General features: G+C 37.2%; 1 long non-coding RNA gene across 1 annotated transcript; it reads right to left on the reverse strand.

Annotated features, from left to right (window-relative positions):
• Positions 1 to 9,447: 9,447 nt before the first annotated feature.
• Positions 9,448 to 13,111, reverse strand: LOC138872576 (uncharacterized). Its single transcript, XR_011401002.1, has 2 exons — positions 13,018 to 13,111; positions 9,448 to 9,854 (listed from the first exon to the last, which is right to left on the reverse strand). It is a non-coding gene; the product is annotated as an uncharacterized lncRNA (long non-coding RNA).
• Between the last annotated feature and the right edge of the window lie 9,894 nt (positions 13,112 to 23,005).

Raw genomic sequence — 23,005 nt, forward strand, 5'->3', positions numbered from 1 at the left:
GCGATTAAGTGGACAACGGAGTGTCAAGAAGCCTTTGATAAAGTCAAAGAGTACCTTTCGAATCCCCCAGTCTTGGTCCCTCCCGAACCAGGGAGGCCACTTTTCTTGTATCTGACAGTCTTGGAGAACTCCTTTGGCTGCGTCCTGGGGCAACACGATGTGACCGGGAAAAGGGAACAGGCGATCTACTACCTGAGCAAGAAATTCACCAGCTACGAGGCCAAATACACTCTGTTGGAGAAGACATGCTGCGCTCTCACATGGGTTGCTCAAAAGCTGAGGCATTATCTCCAAGCCCACACTACATTCCTCATAAGCAGGTTGGATCCCTTGAAATATATATTTCAGAAACCAATGCCTACTGGGAGACTGGCTAAATGGCAAATCTTGCTTACGGAGTTCGACATAGTTTATGTCACTCGCACGGCAATGAAAGCCCAGGCGTTAGCAGATCATTTGGCCGAAAACCCGGTCGATGAGGAATACCAGCCATTGGATACCTACTTTCCAGATGAAGAGGTAAACACCGTAGAAGTGATCTCAGAGGAAGCTCATGTTTGGAAGATGTTCTTTGACGGAGCCGTGAATGCCAAGGGTATAGGGATTGGGGCAATTTTGATCTCACCTGCCGGTCAGCATTATCCCGCCACAGCTAGACTTCGTTTCTTCTGCACAAATAATACAGCTGAATATGAAGCCTGCATTATGGGCATACATATGGCAATCGATCAGGATGTCAAAGACTTACTGATTATGGGAGACTCTGACCTGATCATCCGGCAAGTTCAAGGCGAATGGGAAACTCGGGATGTCAAACTTATCCCATACCGACAACATGTGGAGGACCTCAGCAAGCGCTTTAACTCAATAGAATTCAGGTATATTCCGAGGTTTCACAATGAACTGGCAGATGCACTTGCTACTCTGGCTTCTATGCTACCCTACCCGGGCGACGCCCACGTCGATCCTTTGGAAATCCAAATCAAGGAAAGACACGGTTACTGCAGTGTAATCGAGGCGGGATCAAATACGCAGCCTTGGTACCATGACATCAAGAAATTCCTGAAGACACAAGAATACCCCGAGCATGCAACTGGAGATCAAAAGAGGACCATTAGGCGACATGCAAGTGGTTTCTTTTTGAGCAGTGAATTGTTATATAAGAGGACTCCGGACCTCAATCTCTTAAGATGTGTCGATATCGAGGAAGCGAGAAAGATCATGCACGAAGTACACGCAGGTGTGTGTGGACCTCACATGAACGGGTATGTCTTGGCAAAGAAAATCCTTCGAGCAGGTTATTACTGGATGACCATGGAAAAGGATTGCTTTAGTTTCGTTCGGAAGTGTCATCAGTGTCAGGTGCACGGTAATTTGATTCATGCACCTCCCACGGAACTGCATCCCATGTCCGCACCTTGGCCATTTGTCGCTTGGGGCATGGACGTCATTGGACCAATTGAACCAAAGGCTTCGAATGGACATAGGTTTATACTGGTTGCCATCGATTACTTCACAAAGTGGGTAGAGGCTGTCACTCTCAAGTCGGTCACCAAGAAAGCTGTAGTGGATTTTGTACACTCAAATCTTATCTGTCGCTTCGGTATTCCTGCGACTATCATTACAGATAATGCAGCAAACTTGAACAGTCACTTGATGGGAGATGTGTGCGAGCAATTCAAGATAACACACAGGAATTCCACTCCTTATCGGCCAAAAGCCAATGGTGCTGTAGAAGCTGCAAATAAAAACATCAAGAAGATTTTGAGGAAAACAATACAAAGTTCCCGACAGTGGCATGAGCAGTTACCTTTTGCGTTATTGGGGTATCGCACTACGGTGCGCACATCGGTGGGAGCGACTCCTTATCTTTTGGTTTATGGAACCGAGGCCGTAATACCGGCAGAGGTAGAGATTCCTTCACTTCGAATCATTGTCGAAGCAGAAATCGAGGACAGCGAGTGGGTTAAGACTCGACTGGAGCAATTGACGTTGATTGATGAAAAGCGGATGGCTGCAGTTTGTCACGGACAGTTATACCAACGAAGGATGGCCCGTGCTTACAACAAGAAAGTCCGACCTCGGAATTTCGAAGTAGGACAATTGGTACTGAGGCGTATTCTGCCGCATCATGAAGAAGCAAAAGGAAAGTTTGCCCCAAATTGGAAAGGCCCATACATCGTAAGGAAAATATTGCCAAGAGGAGCATTGTATTTAGGTGATATCGAAGGAAATGACCCTGACACAGCGGTGAATGCAGATGCAGTCAAGAGGTACTACGTCTAGATCATACTCCAAGTGGTCCTGACACGTTGAAAAGGGCGAAGGTGTTTATTCCCCACTACTCCCCAAACACTACCCAATTCTCGCTACCACCTTTTGAGCCGTCAAAAAAAAAAAAAAAAAAAAAAAACATTGATTGAGGCCTGAACTACGTTTGACTTGATTCCGAAAGGATACGTAGGCAGCCTCTCCCTGAGGTTCAGTCACACCAACAACAAAATCCCATTCACCCTGAAATTGAAAACCGGGGCATGTCAGACACTTGAGAAGTTTAGTATCAGCTACCTCTCTTTCACCAGGTACAAGCCTTCAAATCAATTACCAAAGATGGTGGGAAACCAATAAGCATCACAAAAGGAAACCAGCACACCCTGAGTTGAGAGAAATAAAATGAGAGAGTCTCGGCGGTGAAAACCTTCGGGCACCACGAGGCGACGGGAGAAGAGAAACCAAAATGAGAGAGCTTGTTTAGTAAAAACTCGCAAAGAGTGCTATCAAGCGACGACAGGAAGAGAAATGAGAGAGGTCAGCCAGCGAAAACCCGCAAAGGGCGCTGTTGGCCGAAAAGAATGACGCCACCCCAAGAAAGTCTCGGCAGAGTGCCACCAGTTTGGAATCACAGGTCCGTTCTGGTTCAGGAAAACGCAAGCTCTTAGAAGGTCAGACGTCCAGTCCAAAAGGCATGTCATGTCATTTAAAGCCAGCGTTATCTTCCTCAGATAAGTCTTTCTCGTCCCGAAAAGGGTATTCCTTTTCTGATTTGTTTTCCCCTGCTTTGTTTCTTTTCGAATCCCTTTTTGCATTTTAACCCAGAGTTCAGGACGCACCGGAAAGAGTAGGTGGCATGGTTTGTTTGCACGGAATCCCGTCTCATGAAGGAAAGCACCTCATCTCGTTGATATGATTACCCAAGCATGATGGATCATGACGTTTGATGGTGTGCCGGAGTAAAGGAAAAAGAGAGAAATCTTGAAATCTTCCCCAGCAAGTCCACCTTCGGACAAATCCCCACAGAGTCTCCCCCCGTTACAAATCCCCACAGAGTCTCCCCCCTGTACAAATCCCAACAGAGTCTTGTACAATCTCCCACAGAATCTCCTCAATATCTAAAAAAAAAAAAAATGGAATCTCCTCAGCACATCCTAGCAAGTCCTTTTGTAAATATTCCCCAACAAGCTTACCCCAACAAATCCTAGAAATCCCACTTTGAAATAAATCCCCAGCATGCCCATTGTACAAAAATCCACACGAAGAATCCACTTTGTAAATATTCCCCACAAAGCTTCCCTTTTGTACAAATCCCCACAAAATACCTCCAATAAAATCCCCGTTGAGAACCTCCAAGCAAAACGGGACACAAAAAAAAAGACAAAAAAAAAGAGAGCCTTACGAGGCAAATCATCACAGAATCTGGAAATACAAGCCTGAGCGGTCTAAAGGGTTTCGGCATATGAATCAAATCAATGGCGGGACTTCACAACAGAAATGAAGACGCAACAAAGCAACCGGGAACGATCGAGGTCACCAAACCGACCGTCATTTCCGAACTAACAATTGTCCTTTGTCTGAAAAGTTGAAACAGGTGTAATCCAAGACAACCGTGCAAGGAGCAGGTGTCGCCCAAAGAAGAAGGTACATGGGTACAAGAAATATTTTGGCAATAAGGAATTCACTCGAAAGGTAAGTTTCCACGAAACTCCCTTGTATCTTCTACTAAAACAAGAAAATTCAAAAAAAAAAGAGGTCGTTTAGTGTTCTGAATTCTCCTTTAGTCAGCATTAGGGTTTTAAACCCTAAACTGAACTTTTTCCTTTTAGCCAGCATTAGAGTTTTAAACTCTAAACTGAGCTTTTCCATGCAATCAGCATTGGGGTTTTAAACCCTAAACTGAATTTTCCTTTAGTCAGCATTAGGGTTTTAAACCCTAAACTGAACTTTTTTCCTTTTAGCCAGCATTAGAGTTTTAAACTCTAAACTGAGCTTTTCCATGCAATCAGCATTAGGGTTTTAAACCCTAAACTGAATTTTCCTTTAGTCAGCATTAGGGTTTTAAACCCTAAACTGAACTTTTTCCTTTCAGTCAGCATTAGGGTTTTAAACCCTAAACCTGAACTTTTTCCTTTTAGCCAGCATTAGAGTTTTAAACTCTAAACTGAGCTTTTCCATGCAATCAGCATTAGGGTTTTAAACCCTAAACTGAATTTTCCTTTAGTCAGCATTAGGGTTTTAAACCCTAAACTGAACTTTTTCCTTTTAGCCAGCATTAGAGTTTTAAACTCTAAACTGAGCTTTTCCATGCAATCAGCATTAGGGTTTTAAACCCTAAACTGAATTTTCCTTTAGTCAGCATTAGGGTTTTAAACCCTAAACTGAACTTTTTCCTTTTAGCCAGCATTAGAGTTTTAAACTCTAAACTGAGCTTTTCCATGCAATCAGCATTGGGGTTTTAAACCCTAAACTGAATTTTCCTTTAGTCAGCATTAGGGTTTTAAACCCTAAACTGAACTTTTTCCTTTCAGTCAGCATTAGGGTTTTAAACTCTAAACTGAGCTTTTCCATGCAATCAGCATTAGGGTTTTAAACCCTAAACTGAATTTTCCTTTAGTCAGCATTAGGGTTTTAAACCCTAAACTGAATTTTCCTTTAGTCAGCATTAGGGTTTTAAACCCTAAACTGAACTTTTTCCTTTTAGCCAGCATTAGAGTTTTAAACTCTAAACTGAGCTTTTCCATGCAATCAGCATTGGGGTTTTAAACCCTAAACTGAATTTTCCTTTAGTCAGCATTAGGGTTTTAAACCCTAAACTGAACTTTTTTCCTTTTAGCCAGCATTAGAGTTTTAAACTCTAAACTGAGCTTTTCCATGCGATCAGCATTAGGGTTTTAAACCCTAAACTGAATTTTCCTTTAGTCAGCATTAGGGTTTTAAACCCTAAACTGAATTTTCCTTTAGTCAGCATTAGGGTTTTAAACCCTAAACTGAACTTTTTCCTTTTAGCCAGCATTAGAGTTTTAAACTCTAAACTGAGCTTTTCCATGCAATCAGCATTAGGGTTTTAAACCCTAAACTGAATTTTCCTTTAGTCAGCATTAGGGTTTTAAACCCTAAACTGAACTTTTTCCTTTCAGTCAGCATTAGGGTTTTAAACCCTAAACTGAACTTTTCCTTTTAGCCAGCATTAGAGTTTTAAACTCTAAACTGAATTTTCCTTTAGTCAGCATTAGGGTTTTAAACTCTAAACTGAATTCTCTTTAGTCAGCATTAGGGTTTTAAACCCTAAACTGAACTTTTTCCTTTTAGCCAGCATTAGAGTTTTAAACTCTAAACTGAGCTTTTCCATGCAATCAGCATTAGGGTTTTAAACCCTAAACTGAATTTTCCTTTTAGTCAGCATTAGGGTTTTAAACCCTAAACTGAACTTTTTCCTTTTAGCCAGCATTAGAGTTTTAAACTCTAAACTGAGCTTTTCCATGCAATCAGCATTAGGGTTTTAAACCCTAAACTGAATTTTCCTTTAGTCAGCATTAGGGTTTTAAACCCTAAACTGAACTTTTTCCTTTCAGTCAGCATTAGGGTTTTAAACCCTAAACTGAACTTTTCCTTTTAGCCAGCATTAGAGTTTTAAACTCTAAACTGAGCTTTTCCATGCAATCAGCATTAGGGTTTTAAACTCTAAACTGAATTCTCTTTAGTCAGCATTAGGGTTTTAAACCCTAAACTGAACTTTTTCCTTTTAGCCAGCATTAGAGTTTTAAACTCTAAACTGAGCTTTTCCATGCAATCAGCATTAGGGTTTTAAACCCTAAACTGAATTTTCCTTTTAGTCAGCATTAGGGTTTTAAACCCTAAACTGTACTTTTTCCTTTTAGCCAGCATTAGAGTTTTAAACTCTAAACTGAGCTTTTCCATGCAATCAGCATTAGGGTTTTAAACCCTAAACTGAATTTTCCTTTTAGTCAGCATTAGGGTTTTAAACCCTAAACTGAACTTTTCCCTTTCAGCCAGCATTAGAGTTCTAAACTCTAAACTGAGCTTTTCCAGCCAATCAGCATTAGGGTTTTAAACCCTAAACTGAATTTTCCTTTTAGTCAGCATTAGGGTTTTAAACCCCTAAACTGAACTTTTTTCCTTTTAGTCAGCATTAGGGTTTTAAACCCTAAACTGAATTCTTCCTTTGTTCGGCGTTAGGGTTTTAAACCCTACACTGAACCTTTCCCCAGCTAGTCGATATTAGGGCTCCAACCCTGAACTGAGCACGCATATCCTCTTTCATCAATTTTATGAACTTCCTGGTGAATAAGTAACGAAATTTTCCTAGTGAAACTGGGGCAGAAAATTTCGTTTGTTTGTTTCTTTTCTCCCGCAGGTCTGACCTCGAGCCACATGGATCGAAATGACCCACGAGATAAATCCCAGTTCGGAATCAAAGAAGAAAAAGACAAAAAAGAGATATCCCGAGATATCAGAGTAAAGGGAAAGCAAATCGACTCCAACATTTGACTAAGGTCCTGACCTCTGCCGGTCACATTTTATCCGGTATCCCGGAGATTAAAAAAACAAGTCGCCGCAACTCGCAAGCATCAAGATTCAGATCAGAGTCTACAAGCAGAATCAGCTAAGACCCAAGATCAAGTCGTAAAAGAATCATAGATAGGAATCTTGTAACTAGCAGTTGACATGCATAAAAGTAGTTAGTTCAGTTTCCAATTTTCGTTTGGTTGTAATAAGGCGGTCAGTGACGTAGCAGTGACAACAGCAGCAGCAGTAGCAGCAAGCATTGCAGTCCCATGGTAGCCCCAGCTACCAAAACTTCTCGAACTACATTGACCTGATTCCTGTTTAGCCCAGGATATGTAGGAAATCTTTGAAGCAAGATTCGGTCAGATCTTTCAAAAAAAAATGCTTCATACGGAGTGGTCTATAGGCAAAAATCGCTCATACACGCTCACTTGATCTTTGCACGAAAACCCTTCGTGTTTCCGAACAAAGAGGGGCAGCTGTGAGCACGTGATTTTTGCTTCACACGACAATCGCTCCAAAAAGAAATAAAAAAAATATATATAATTGGCCCCGCTGTACAATTTCGGATTTCTGTACGGCACCTTGTGGATTTATTTGTGACTTTGGCCCATTCTTATTTATTTACTTTATTAAAATAAAATTCAAAAAAAATATATGTGTCCTGCGTAATTCAAACCGTAATTCGGTCGTTAAATAGAAAATCGTGAATAGGCATTTTCGTCCGTGATTTTATTTGGTTTGACTTTACCGGTTTTGAAATATTTTAGTATGTGTGCAAATAATTGTATTTGAGTGTGTATTTAATTTTAATTTGATTTTTTGGCTTAGCTTTGTTTTAAAATAAATAAAAAAAAAAGAGAAAAAAAAATAATAATAAAAAAATAATAAAAAGACCCCTTCCGGACTTGGGCCAATTTTAACAAAATTGGCCCAAACAAACAGCCCAAGACCCAGGCCTGCCCGGCCCAGGTCACCTGATGCCCAGGACGTCCAAACGACGTCGTTTGAGTCGTGCCTGATCTGGGCCGTTGATCTCAGAGTGATCAACGGCCAAGATCAATCCCCATAACCCATCAACAAACCCGACCCGTTTACACCCGGACCAAACCCAAACCCTCAACACTTGAAACGACACCGTTTCACTTAAGACCATCAGATCCAAACCGTAGATCTAGATTGATCTAACGGTTGAGATCAACCCACCCACTAACTATATAAGCCCAAATCCTTACCCTACCCCCCTATCCAATACCCCGGCCTCGTCGTCTTCACCCAAACCCATCCCCTTCAAACCCTAGCCGCCCCTGCACACTTTCACCAGAAACCCGGCGGCCTTGAACGCCGGTGACCTCCACCTGAACACCCTAGAACCCCCTTGCCATCCTAAACATGGATCTGTTAACCATGCAGTTCGAATCATCCCCTAGGTCCTCGAATCTTCATTTGAAGATTCGAGTTAAAACTCGGTTTACACCAACCAACCCCAGCTTCACACCAGACACTCCCCAGACCCCCCTCGTGACCAAACCATACTTGGTTTGGTCCGAATCTGACCAGGGAAGCCTGAATCCCGGATCTGAATTTTGGAAATTTTTGTATTTCTTCGTCACTGGTTTATACCGGTTCAACCGAAGAGGTTAAGGTCTAATGGACTTTAATCAAAGTGTTTCTCATCTGAGAAACACTTCGATTAAAATCCATTCAGCCTTAAGGAAGGTCTGTCCAAATCCGAGTCAAGGTTTTGATTTTTCAAAGATTTGAGGTGAGTCTTGTTTTCTTTTCCTTATTTTTTTTAGTCCGTGTGATTGGTCTTTAAAAGTTTGTTCATATTTGTTTTAAACTTCTGTTTGTCCACTTTGCCTGAACTTCTGTTTGTTTGAATGAGTCTTTCTATTTGCCCTGATAATGTGTATGTTAAGTGGTGTGCAATTAGCTGATTCTCTACATTGAACTGATCAAATGGCTTCCCGAGCACCATTTTGTTTATCCAGTACAATTCAAATCATATGTCGATACTGTTTAAATGTCTGATTTTTTGGCTCCGATTGTGTATGTTAATGCTAATATAGTCGAGTCGACATATGTCGTCAATTAGTTTCAGCTATCCGAACAAAGTTAAATCAATTTGCTTCTGATGAACATTTGCTTGAAACAATTAAGAACCAAGTCCAGTTACTTATAGCTGTTAATATGATTTCAGAAACCTAAGGCTTGGTCTGTTAATTGAAATCTGAGTTGATGGCATGTGCACTTGTGCACAGCATGTGCATTGTGCACAGCCTGTTTCCTTCATAAAAGGGGCTTTTAATTTTAAAATGTGTTGACAGCATATGCTGTCAGATAGATTCTACTGCCCATACCTTGCTTTAAGTTTAAAAAAGTATTAAACCCTTTAAAAGCTAAATCTGCCAGGGAATGTTGATGGAGGTTAATACTTAAATAACTAATGGGAATCTGAAATGAAAATGCACATGGGAGGGGCATGGTGATATTCTGAAAACAGGCTGTTAAAAGGTTGAGTTTGAGGCTTATAAAAAGGGGGATAGGAGACCATCTGGGAGGACACACACAGGGATATAGAGAGGGACAGAATTAGGAGATAGAAATAGACAGAATTAGAGGGAGAGGAGATCAGAAAATAAAGGAAAGGGGAACACACTGTGAGGAGTGTTGAAAGAGAAAGCTTGAAAGACATACAAAGAGATACAGAAATTATACAATCTACAATCAGAAATTGTTTCTTCCTATTTGTTATTTGGGTTTTCAGTTGTTTAACTCGTTGAAATCAATTCTGATTGTTTGAAGTTCCAGCTGTGTCTATTTAGTCAAGTGTTTTCCATTGGTTCACTATTGGTTTGGTCTGCTTGGAGTTCTTGATTCTATTCCACTGGGTTGTGCTCTCGTTTGGCTATTTCTTTCTATTGGCCATAGTTGCATTTCTGCACTTGAGCCCTTTCTGCTGTTCGTTTTGTTTTGCTGCTGCCCTGTCCTGCTGCTATTGCTAGTCCTGTTTCTTTTGCTGCTGATTTCAACATCTTCTTCTTTTTCTCCTTTGCACATTCAGCATTTTCAGGTACACATTTCAAGCCCATATTGATGTAATTGAAACAGTTTGAAAGCATGAAATGAAAAAGGTTGAAGAAGTTCAAGCATTTGCTGTAATATTCATAGTACATTAACGGGCTTGTGAAAATTGATTAGTTTATAATCCAGCAGTTTGAAAGTATGTATTGATATCTGACTGAGTTTGCCCTGTTGTATTTTAACTCTGTAGTTGTTTGTGGGCATGTATATTTCGACCTTATACAATATTGTTCTGGTTTCACTAGTTTTGTTTAGTTAAGACTAGTCCACATAAGCTTAGTTGAGTTCAATTCAAGAAATATTCGGATTAGGTATTGCATTTCATCAATCTCATATGTAGTTTTTTTTGTTCGACTGAAACATCCTCGCGAGGCATGACGTTTTTTACTTTATAAGTAGTTAATCAGAAACTGACAAAAATCCGGATTAGACAAAAACCTTAATTGAATCAGCATGTACCTTTTCTTCTAGTTTTAGAGACAAATGCGTTAGAAATGTAGCTATTTTAGGATATCCTTTTCTAAAATAGAGATGAGCCTCGCCAAATAAAGATGCAAAATTGCGGGGCTCTCAATAAATAATCATGATAATTATTTAGAATTCAAGATAGGCCATTTAATAAATTTCATGGCCTTATACAAAGATAATAACGCGTTAGACTCTGTAGGCGCGGCTTAATTAAATCACATTCTTAAATTCGGGTGCACATTGATGTGACCCAAATCCGAATCTCAACGAAGTCCAAATGTGTCGACGATCACGGGTGCATTGATTGTGACGTGGTTCGAGATGCGTTTTCACGACGTTGCAATTCTATAAAAATAAGTGATAATAATAAAAGCGGTTCTAAACTTAATAAAAGCACGTAAGTCATAATATGTATTTAAATCAGATATTTAGCCATTATAACAATTTAAGCGACCGTGCTAGAACCACGGGATTCGAGGGTGCCTAACACCTTCCCTCGGGTCAACAGAATTCCTTACTTAGAATTTCTGGTTCGCAGACTTCATTTGGAAAAGTCGAAAATCTCCTCGATTTGGGATTCAAGATAAACCGGTGACTTGGGACACCAAAAGCCAAACCTTTCCCAAGTGGCGACTCTGAACTAAATAAATAATCCCATTTTCGAATATTGTCACTTAAATTGGAAAAACTCCACCCGCGCATCTAACCCTTCGGGGCGGGGCGCGCAAAAAGGAGGTGTGACAATATATATATATATATATATATATATATATATATATATATATATATATATATATATATATATATATATATATATATATATATGTGTGTGTGTGTGTGTGTGTGTGTGTGTGTGTGTGTGTGTGTATGTGTGTGTGTTGAAATAACTAATCCTATAATCGGTTTGGTTCGATTTTTTCTGATTAAAACCAAAACCAAATCAAATTTGATCGGTTTTTAAAATTCAAAACCAAAACCAAATCAAACAAAAAAGTATCGATTTGGTTTGATTTTCAGTTTCGTTCAATTTTTCGGGTTTTTATGAACACCCCTAGGTCTGAGTATGGAAAAGCGATAGGAAAACAAAGATGCAGAGTTAATAACTTAGGATATGCAGCACTTGGAATACTCCTGCGTACTTAACTAAAGATTTCAGATTCGAGCCTTGATAGTAACATCACATTTAATAAGAAAGCGATTTACCCACTAAAAACGAGATTTTCCTGCACGAATTTGCTAGTCGATCATTAAAGCAAACACCTAATAAAAAACCAAAAAAATTTAAAATACGCAAAAGAGTTATACTATTAATTCGTATTTAGTTCTCTACTGAACATTTTATTTTTATTTTTATTTTGTTGTGTATTATATTAGACCACATAACATCTACATTTTATATAATTTCCTTTATAATTTTGAGGGGAAAAAATTTACGACTTAAATATGTGATCTTCTAATTATACATCGGCAACTTTTATCATTGTACGTAGACTCTCCTTGTGTAAGGAATTAAAGAATCGTGGAAACCATTGAAATTGTTTGGCATGTCATTTCATGTGGATAAGTTAATAAGTTAACAAATAAATACACACACGTAAAAATATTACCCAAATTGTTCATTCTTAATGAATGGAATAGATTAGCGACTGGTCAGAATATATATGTGTGTGTAACGTATTGATAGCAATGCCATTAGGGATGTCATTGGTTCGTTTTTAAACAAAACCAAACCAAAATAATTATATCGGTTTGAAAATTGGTTAAGTTTTCTCTGGTTTTTCGGTTTTGTTACACAAATATTATTTTAATCTCATTTTGATAAAGTTTTGACAAATAAATATATGTTTAGTAAAAATTTTAAAAAACTGACAAACATATGATCTATTAAAATATTTTTATGGTAAAATTTTCTTAATAATACATGATAGTTATTTTTCTAGTCGTCTAATAATAATTTTTCGTTGATGTACGTGTTTACCCGTAAAACGGTACAGTTGAATTTGTAACGTGACTTATAGACACGTGAATTATTTTGATTCAAGAATATAAAATAGCTAAGAACAGAAATAAATTAATTAAATAAATATGAAAAAGTACAAGCCTGAAAGCGTAGGTTCTCCGGTGGCAATAATAAAAGAAATATGAAGAACAAAAGGAGAGAAAGTTGTAAAGTAGAATAAGAGCAAACAAAAGAATTATTTGATTAATGATCCAGAGTTAGTACGTTATGGACACTCTCAAGATTTTGGAGCATTATCCAGGCAGCATATTTGTTGACAATCATACAGCCATAGAAGACTCCAATATAAGTTAAAAGAAAGAATTGAACCCTAGGCATAAACAAAGGACTGAATTGTTAGAAGATTGTATCATGGATATCCCATAACACCCCGGAAACGCTAAGGTAATAACTGATACCATGAGCCATAGATCGGAGGATAGTTTAAGCCTACATAAAGGCTGATCAGAAGGAAAAGGAAACTAAAGAAATTACATCACCCAAGTAAATCAAGAGTCTGATTATTGGACCTAGAAGAATTATAGAAGTTGTGCTTGAAAACATTACAGAATCACTCTTAATATCAGATGTTCAAGAGAAATAACACAACTACCATAATCTATAATGGCTCTACAAGGAAGCCCAATAGAAGAAATACCAACCTCATAAGAAGACAGTACGAAGCTCCTACCGGATTATGTATGTACCGGAGGTGCGAGATTTTGGCTTTTGTGTACAGATCATTTTTTCGTGTCCTACACTTAATACAAATTCTCCTATTTATAGCTCAAATTCTCTTATTTAATGTGTGTTTTGACTTTTCGGTTTGACCCGATTTTTTGGTTCAGTTCGTAATTAACACCCCTAAATATCATCATGTAAAATTTGTTGGACGATTTTTCACAAAAAAAAAAAAAAAATTACACATAGAATCATCAAGTAAAAGATGCTAATTAGTTTGAAATTCTTTATCCTTTTTATTTTTGTTTAATTCACCAGAATCCGCTGCAGTAGTACGTTCTCTCTACTTCCCAGGTCTTTTTTCAAAACAATATTTTTCAAGTTTTTCTTTTCTTTTGCATAAAGGAAAAGTCCAATATGTGGTAGTGGATATGTTAACAGCCTAACTATGATGACAATGAAATTTGTGAAGGGAGGGGGGGGCCGGGGAGTTGTGGGGGGTTGTAGTGTCAACACTTCAATAATACTGCCGACCAAGTGGTGAATATTGCACGACGGTCCCTAGCTATCAAAATTAAAATTAAATTAGTTCAGCTGTCAAAATTAAATCGATCTGTTTTTGATAGCTTATTTGCCTGAAAATAAAAACAAATTCGTGTTTACGCTCCATAGGGGTGTACAAAGGAAACCGATAAACTGCACCAACTCGATAATTCGAGTCAAACCGAGAAAAAAAAAACCCGATTATGAGTTAGTTTTATTTAGTTTGGTGTTGGAAAAAAAAAACCCCGACTATAATTGGTTTGGTTTTAACTAAAGAAAGTCAAACCGAAACCAAACTAACCCGACATTACATATATAGAAATTTTAGATATATTTAAAATATAAATATACTTATTGTGATGTAATTTATAAATATTTCTTAAAAGATTTCATAATTTTATTTTTTGAGGTATTATTTCAAGGTTGGACTTAGAACTTTTAAATGTTCCAATAAGTTTTATAGCCATTAACATTAGTAAATTAAATAGTGCTGACAAAAACCCAAACCAAAATCAAATTAATACTAATGCTAACAAAAGAAATTTAATTCAATAATACAAACGGGAATGTATTGAATATCTATTTCTTGTTTTGCAATAATTTAGATAAAATGCATAACCTATTTTTATTTTTTCTTTAGCGTTTAGTCATGTATTTAATACTCCCTCATTAGTCTACTTATTTTAGCATGACTTAGTACTCTTAGATTATGTTTATTTTTATTATGACTTTTTAATTAGCAATATTTATATTACATAATTTTATTGTTGAATACTTTAGGATAATGCCATGACATATCTCATATTTTGTATTATTTTCTTGGAAAATACTTTATATAGTTGTATCCTACTAGGACTAAAGAAATATTTTGAGCATAATTTATATGTTTTGTTCTACGAAGATTTTATCGGAAAAAACCCGAATAACGAGAAAACCCGAGAGTGAAAAACCCGAGTTTTATTGGTTTAGTTTGGTCTTTAAATTTAATAATCCGACACAATTGGTTTGATTTGGTAATTATAAAATCCGAATCAACCCGACCTATGTACACCCCTGCCGCTCCAGGTAAAAGAAACAAGACAGAGGAGAAGAATAATAGAGAAACGAAACTCATAATTTCTGTGATGTACCCGTGGAAAAGAATGTAGTAATATATTTTTATGTCAAAAAGGAAAAGGTCTTTGGTTAGTTGGTCATACATGATATTTTGTGTTATATTCCTCGTTTTTCTAAGTTTAATTTCTACCCCCACCCCACCCCTCACCCTTCTTCTTTTTTTTCTTTTAAAAAAATGTTATTCGTATTTTCAATCCATGTAAAACCATAACCCTTCGATGAGAAAATACTATTAAGAAAAGAAGGTAAGAGAAAAACGGAGAAGATAAATCAAAATTTGAATGTTATATAATCAATGATAATGAATACAACAACAACAATCCATTATAATCTTATTTAGTGAAGTGTGAGAAGGATAGTGTGTACGCAGACTTTATTCCTACCTGAGGTAGAGAGGCTGTTTTCAAATAGACCCTCGACATTCTTCCCTCCAAAAACTTCCCACCTTGCTCTTGGGGAAACTCAAACTCACAACCTGTTGATTAAAAATGAAGCTTGTTTACCATCAGAGTAATCTGGAGTGATAATGAATATGAATAGCTTTTTCAAGCAACCAACCATTCTAAAATGGTCAATTAAATAATTTTCCTTCCCACGATGTTCCTTCCACCTACCCTTTGCCTTTGCCTAACTTTTCCCTATTCGCTCTAACGTAAATTGTGATGAATTTCTAATCCACAGAATTGAGGTTTTGCTATTAGCCGTCCCCAAACAGGTCAGCTAAGACTCACTCCAAGCAGTCAACAATTGTCTGCTTCGAAATATTTGGCTCTCACATGTGAATTAATAAAAGTGTTGTCGGTTTTACATCTTGCACTATCCTTTAGACTTCATTGTGATAGACCATATGGGTCAATATTAGGTAGCTCTTTACCTAACTTGTTTTTAATTTTGTTGCTCTACTTTTTCTTTTTACGCATAAAAAATTTATTTTTGTACATAAGAAATCTTCTTTTTATTTGTAACAAGAAAATTACCCAACTATTTTTATTGCATTCAAATAATCACCAGCCGAATTTCTTAATATTTTCCATGGTAAAAGCTGACTTAACAGTCCACGAAGACATTTTATATTTTTGGATCACATAAAATAATTAACACCCAGCAAAACATAGAAACTCACCGATAAATCCAACCCGCCCTGCTAAAGGTAAACCCATCCGAAATAAACTTTTATTCCTAAACGCTGTCTCTTCCAAAAATTCTTGGACCCAATATTATCTTATATAATTCTTATCTTCTTCGTTTAAACCATCAGACTTTGTAACACATCCTAATAAAACCAGTTACTGTTTTTTCTTTACGTTTTCGTTTGTTTCATCTTATATTATAGTTCATTTATTGTAATCCCATCCTATTTTTTTTTTAAAGAAATTTTATGTCACTCCTTTTATATAGAAGAATCCATGTTGTTCTCCCTCGTACCCATTATTATTATTATTATTATTATTATTATTATTATTATTATTATGTTAAAGAGAATAAGAGACACAATGATGGAATCAAAACAATAATGAGAGAATCAAATGAGTCAAGAAAACTTGATAGTCTTACTTTCTGAAAGACATTGATTAGACTATGGTGTACCAGATAGCTAAATAACTGCTCTTATTAAATAAATATTTTCGATGCTGATAGGTTTAATTTTGGACTAGAGAAATCATAATAAGTTCATCTGCCTGAGAGAATAAGAGCAGTATATAAAATAATAATGGGTCTAAGTGTTTTTGAAAGAGAGATGCCTTTAGGAGTAAACGTTTATTTCGGGCGTGTTTACCTTTAATGATCAGGTTGGGTTTATTTTTGTTTTGGTGATAATTATTTTATGGGGCAAAAATTATAAAAAATCCATGTGAACTGCCAAGTCAATTTTTTTCATAGGAAATATTAAAAAAGCATCAGTGTATAATAGGGATAGTTGAGTGACTTTCTTGTTATAAACGAAATAAAAGTGATTTTGCTCCATAATTCTCAATAGTTGAGTGATTACCTAGTAATGGACTCTTCACACATAAAAGATCTAAAAAATTTTTTTTTTTAATTTTAAAATTGTAAAAGAGCATGATATATTATATCACTCATAAAGTTCAGAATATATATAAAGAAAGAAAAGAATAGAGTTAGGGAATTTTAATTTTCAAAATGGAGAGTATCACATAAATTCAATAGAATATCTAGACATTTCAATCTTTCTTCTCCTTTTAAAGCCTATTTGAAGAGAATTTAGTACTTGAATGGGTAGTTTTATGCTTAAGAATTGACATAATACATAATTATTTCTTTGGCTTTGTTTTATTGTACCAGTTGCACCATCATACTTTGCGGAGGTCCTACAATCCCTTATATTTGTTTGAAGTGGTTGCAGAGGTCCAACAATCCTTTATATTTGTTTGAAGTGGTATAAGTTCCACCTTTCGACACTAATGCCAGTCTTAGAAGAGGTAGTGTAATGCAGTACCAATCATCTTTTGGCACATAATTTTTCTTTTTAAATACTATTTATTTTTGTTTTTAGTTTTTATAATTGTTTTTTTATTAATTTTTTTTATTTTTCCATTCTTGTTCACTTTTTTTTCTTTTTTCCCGACTAATATCCCATCTTTCACCTATAAAAATGAGAAATCCAGAGATTTAAAAGAAAATATCTGTAACGACCCGACCGATCGTTTTGAGCATTTGCACTTCGCTTGTCAGTTCTCGGGCATGACTAGCCTCGTGTGATGTATTATGACTTATGTAAATCGTCGGTTTTGGTTTTTAGGATAATCAGAATAGATTTGGAAGAACATTTCTCAATTTGAAGCTTTAAATTTAAAAGGTTCGACCAAGTTTTGACTATTTAGTATTCAATCTCGGATTTGAATTTTTATAATTTGGTTAGCTCCGTTGGATGATTTTGGACTTAGGAGCGCGTCCGGATTGTGATTTGGAGGTCCGTAGTAGAATTTGGCTTAAAATAGCGAAATTAGAAAATTTGAAAAGTTTGACCCGGAGTGGACTTTTTGATATCGGGGTCAGATTCCGATTCTAGAAGTTAGAGCAGGTCCGTAATGTCAAATGTGACTTATGTGCAAAATTTGAGGTCAATAGGACGTGATTTGATAGGTTTCGACATCAGTTGTGGAAGTTAAAGTTTCAAAGTTCATTGATTTTAAATTGAGGTATGATTCATGTTTTTAGTATTGTTTGATGTAATTTGAGGCCTCCACTAAGTACGTGATATATTTTGAGACTTGTTGGTATGTTCGGGCGGGGTCTCGAGGGGCTCAGGTGAGTTTCAGGATGGTTTTGACCATTTCTAAGCCATTTCTAGTTGCTGGTTTTTGGCTTCAGGGGTATACAGTGCGAAAGCATAGATCTGGCCACGTTAGCATAGAGAAAATTTGAAAATAAAAGAGTTGTGCTATGCGATTGCATAAGTCTTCCCGCGATCGCATAGAGTAAAATCTCTGCTGCACTGACCTAATTTTGGAAGCTTATATCTCACAATCTATAAGAAATTTGAAGATAATCCAAAAATAAAAGTTGTTGCACTTGATGTCTACTTTTCAGAAAGCTAAATCAATTATAATTTGGAGTTTTGTACAAAATGTTATGGCCATTATACTAGAGGCTGTCCGGAAGAGTTGGAGAAGGTTGTTGGAAAAATTTGTTCTACGCGATTGCTAGGGAATGGCCGCGATCGCATAGGGTAAAAGAAGGGCTGGAAAATTTTGTGCTTTGCTATCGCATTAGTTTGTCCGTGATAGCATAGGGTAAATGCCTGGGCAGATTATGAAGTACTCTATTTCGAGGGTTTCAACCATTTTTGGATATTTGGAGCTATGGAGCTCAGATTGAGGCGATTTTTGAATGGATTTTCAGAGGATTGATTGGGGTAAGTGTTCTTCACTCAAATTTGGTTAAATCTCATGATTATATCTTGATTCTTATCATTTAATTTGGGAATTTGGGGTAAAAATTGAGAAAAATGGAAGAAAATTTGGAGAGTTAATTTTGGGGATTTGGATTGCCATTTGATTTCGGATTTTGGTGAATTTGATATGGGTAGACTCGTGAGAGATTGTGTTTTCTAGTTTTGTAATTTTTATAGGCTTTCGAGACGTGGGCTCGGGAGCCAGATTTGAGCTAATTTTGGGATTTTTGAGTTAATTTGATTATTTTCGCTTGAGCTTTGTTCTTTTAGCATATATTGATGATAATATAATGATTTTGGTAAGATTTGGCGCATTTGGAGGCCGAGTCGAGAGGCAAGGGCATCGCGGGCTAGAGGTTGGACCAGTTTGAGTAAGTAATGATTGTAAATATTCTCCCGAGGGTATGAAACCCTGGATTTTACATCGTTTCACTACTTTGAGGTAACACACACGCTAGATAACGAGTGCGGGGGCGTGCACCATTGTGGATTGTGACTTGGTCTGTCCTGTACGACTATTAAGTCGCGTATTTAATTGAAAACTATTTGATACTATTGTGTTTTGGAAAGTATTATTATGTTTTGAGTTGAATGCCATATTGGACCTCATGCAACTGTTTGGACCCTTAGGGACTTTTTACTACTATTCCTCACTGTTTTGACTTAATATTTGTACTCAGTCATGCTGTGTTTTACTGATTTCATAACTCAGCCTTATTTACCCAGTTTTGATGCTATAAATGATATTTTGGTCTGAACGCCCTATTTTACTGATAGTCCGAGTGGCTTGTGAGGTTGATGGTTGAGAGAGGCCAAGGGCCTGATTGTGAGGTTGATGACTGAGAGAGGCCGATGGCCTGATTGTGAGATTTATGACTGAGAGAGGCCGATGGCCTGGTTGTGAGGATTATATATTTATGGATCGGGCCGCAAGCCGCAACGATATATATATATATATATATATATATATATATATATATATATATATATATATATATATATATATATATATATATATATGGATCGGGCTGCACACCGCAACGATATAGTGCTTGGGCTGTAGGAGCCCCTCCAGAGTCTGCATCAGGCTGCACGCCGCAGCGATATATCGCTTGGGTTGTAAGAGCCCCTCCGGAGCCTGCACACCCCTAGTGAGCGCAGTCGACTATATATATTTATGGATCGGGCTGCACGCCACAACGGTTATTATAAGGTACCTATTGAGTGAGAGCATTGATTGATGAGAGTTGAGTCTCGAGTGACTGAGAGGCTTGCTCGAGGGGCTATATATATATATATATATATATATATATATATATATATATATATATATATATATATATATATATATATATATATATATATATATATATATATATATAAGTGATGTTTTGCCCGAGGGGCTTGTTTTTATGAAATTACTATTTTCACTCCTCTTTATACTGAGCCTCTGTTGAAAATGTTGAACAAATATTTTTAAACAACTTTCATTGAAACTGGAGTTTTTACGAGATGTTCAGAATTTAATCACTGATTTGACTTCGTTATTTTCACTGAGATTTTTATGTTATGAGATGTATATGATTTATGTTTGCCCGAGGGGCTGTATACGAACTATGTTTTGCCCGAGGGGCCGGTTATGATTTTCATCACTTTTACTATAAACTGTATTGAACGTCTATTGAAACTGTTGGAAAGCATCTTCAAATATTTTTTACCAAAAGCTGGATTTTAAATGAGATGATTGACTCGTATTCTGCTTCGAAAACTTGTTGTGCTTATTGAGTTTATCATGATGTGGATTTATCATTTCCTACTACTCAGTCCTTATTTACTTTTATTACTTACTGAGTTGGCGTACTCACATTACTCCCTGCACCTTGTGTGTAGATTCAGGTATTTCTGAGCTCGGAGGCAGGTTCATCGGAGTTAGCAAGGTAGTTGTTTGGTGATTGCAACCCTACTTTTCTCCCTTCTTATTCTCCCTTAGTGTATTCTGTGATTTTTTCGACCTTATTGGTCTTGAGGTTGTCAAACAGTTGTAGTAGATGCTCATGACTTGTGACACCCCGATGTCGGGCTTGTGTTATGTTTCTGCACTAGTTATTTAGACTCATATTATGAGATTTCTTGTTAATTAATGGCTTAAAACTGATTTTTATAGAATAATAGTTTTATTTCGGAATTGTATCGGCTGCCCTAGTTTCACGATAGGTGCCATCATGACCGAGTCAGTTTTAGGGTCGTGACAAGTTGGTATCAGAGCCTAGGTTACATAGGTCTCACGAATCATGAGCAGGTTTAGTAGAGTCTCGCGGATCGGTACAAAGATGTCTGTACTTATCTTCTAAAGGCTGCAGAACCTTTAGGAAATCCTACATTTTTGAATTCTCATCGTGGGACATTGATTTAGCTTGAAATATAACCCTTGAAATTCTTTCCACACGTTCGTATGCGCGCATGAGCACTCGGTATCAGCTGTGCATCGACAGCTTGTGATTCCCTGATCAAGGGGCGATATGTGACTTTTGTGTGTTGATATTAGGCCAGTCTGGAGGACTTGAGGCCAGGTTTTGCCTGTATCTTGAGCACTGAGGTGCTAATTATGTGAACACGTATATCTGGATTTATATGTTTGATAGTGTCCCTATTAAGGGAAGTGATGACTGGATAGCTACATGATGAGTATGATATGTCTGCGAGATGTGTTCATATGAATTGAATAAGATGAGAAGGGTCTGCTTGGGGGTAGCAAGAACTATCTGGTGCTTGATTTCCATTGTGATTTGATGTATAGCCCAGAGTTATAGGTGTGTTGAAGGATCTTTTCATGTTGCCTAGCTGGGAAGCAAAGTAGATTTTATGTTGTGATATGAGTTCAGACTCAGGAAGATTAAGTGACTGCATGATGTTTATGATGGTGGAAGGGTATAAAGAGATGTTAGTTTGAGGCGAAGTAGGTGGGTTATCTCCTGCGAAGTGTTTTGAAGTTTGTGTGATCCTTATGTTTTTTGTTGGAAGACCTCTTTTACTAGTGAAATATACGTGTTGCAATTTGAATTTGGGTCGCTTAAGAGAGTAGGCTTGACTGTTACGAGGGTGAATGCGAGATTTGTAGAAGATTTGAAGTACTAGATGGTCTGTATTGCACGAGCTTATGAAGGATTGAGTTTAATATCACTATGGTATTATGGCAATAATACAGTATATATATTATGAGTTATTGTGTGTTTTGATCTATGGCTTTGAGCCAAGTGGGGAAGTCTGCTATTGATCAGTTGATTGCACAGTTATATGCTATGTTAGTTCCAGTTTGTGGTATACTGGTGAATCAATTATGGCTTACAGAGGTTGAGATCGAGGATGACCAGGATAAAAGAAATTTTGGATAAGGGTTGCGTTATGCTTTATCTACGTATAAGAATTTATGGAATGACTTGAGTTGTTATTGGTGAAGGATGTAATGTACATGGAGCAGGAATTTATTTGGTTGCATTAAGGTGGGGTTACTTTCTGCGTTGTTGGAGTGCTAATGGAGCACAGATTGTCCGGTCTGTTTGATCAGTCTAATTGAGGTTTGAGTAGAGTGGATGACTCTCGAGAATGGTTCTAATGGGTTCAAGATTTTACATGTAATAATTAGAGATTTTCAGGTTGTGTATTTGGCTAGAAAGTGAGGTTTACATTGGAGGATGACAAGACTTGTGGCATTTCTGCATCATTATGGATTCTACATACTAGTATCAGGAAGGCGAAGGTAATGACTTTAGACTCGCAGAGGGTCTCTTCAGAGCGGGTATTTCGGATGTTGTACTTTTGAGGGTGCTTCATAAGAATACAACGGTTTATGAGCTTTAGAACGGTGTGGTCTTATGCTAAAGTTCGCGGGGCAAGTTTTAATTAAGGATATTGGTGTACTAGCAAGGAAATATATCTATTTGAAGGTAATTTGGACGGAACTCAGAGAATTAGGACAACTTGGTAGTAGGCTGGATCGGCATAGTAATGGATATGATCGGTTCTTGGGTGCTTATGAAGCGGTGGGTTTCTATAGGTGTTTCATGGCAATGCTCTTAGGTTTTGATGGCTTGTGTAGCTTGGTTGAGTTAGAAGGAGTCAGTCCTGATGGTTCGGTTTTGTGCAAAGGGGATTCGTAGAGTTCTTGATGATTTCTACCATGGTTAGAGATGTATATTTTCTACTGGCATGAGGAGCATGGGATGTATAGTGATTTTCTCCTAGATGAGATCAAATGGAAAAGTTCTTGGCTGGTTGAGTATGTAGTTGCTTGTAGCTCAGAGTGGATTATGAAGTTCTCATATTTATCATAGGATGGTATGGTATATGCAGTATGTTGTGTGGGGTTGAGATTTGCATTTGTAAGGTCACGGTTT

This window comes from Nicotiana sylvestris, chromosome 7 (assembly GCF_000393655.2).
Source record: "Nicotiana sylvestris chromosome 7, ASM39365v2, whole genome shotgun sequence".
NCBI lineage: Eukaryota > Viridiplantae > Streptophyta > Magnoliopsida > Solanales > Solanaceae > Nicotiana > Nicotiana sylvestris.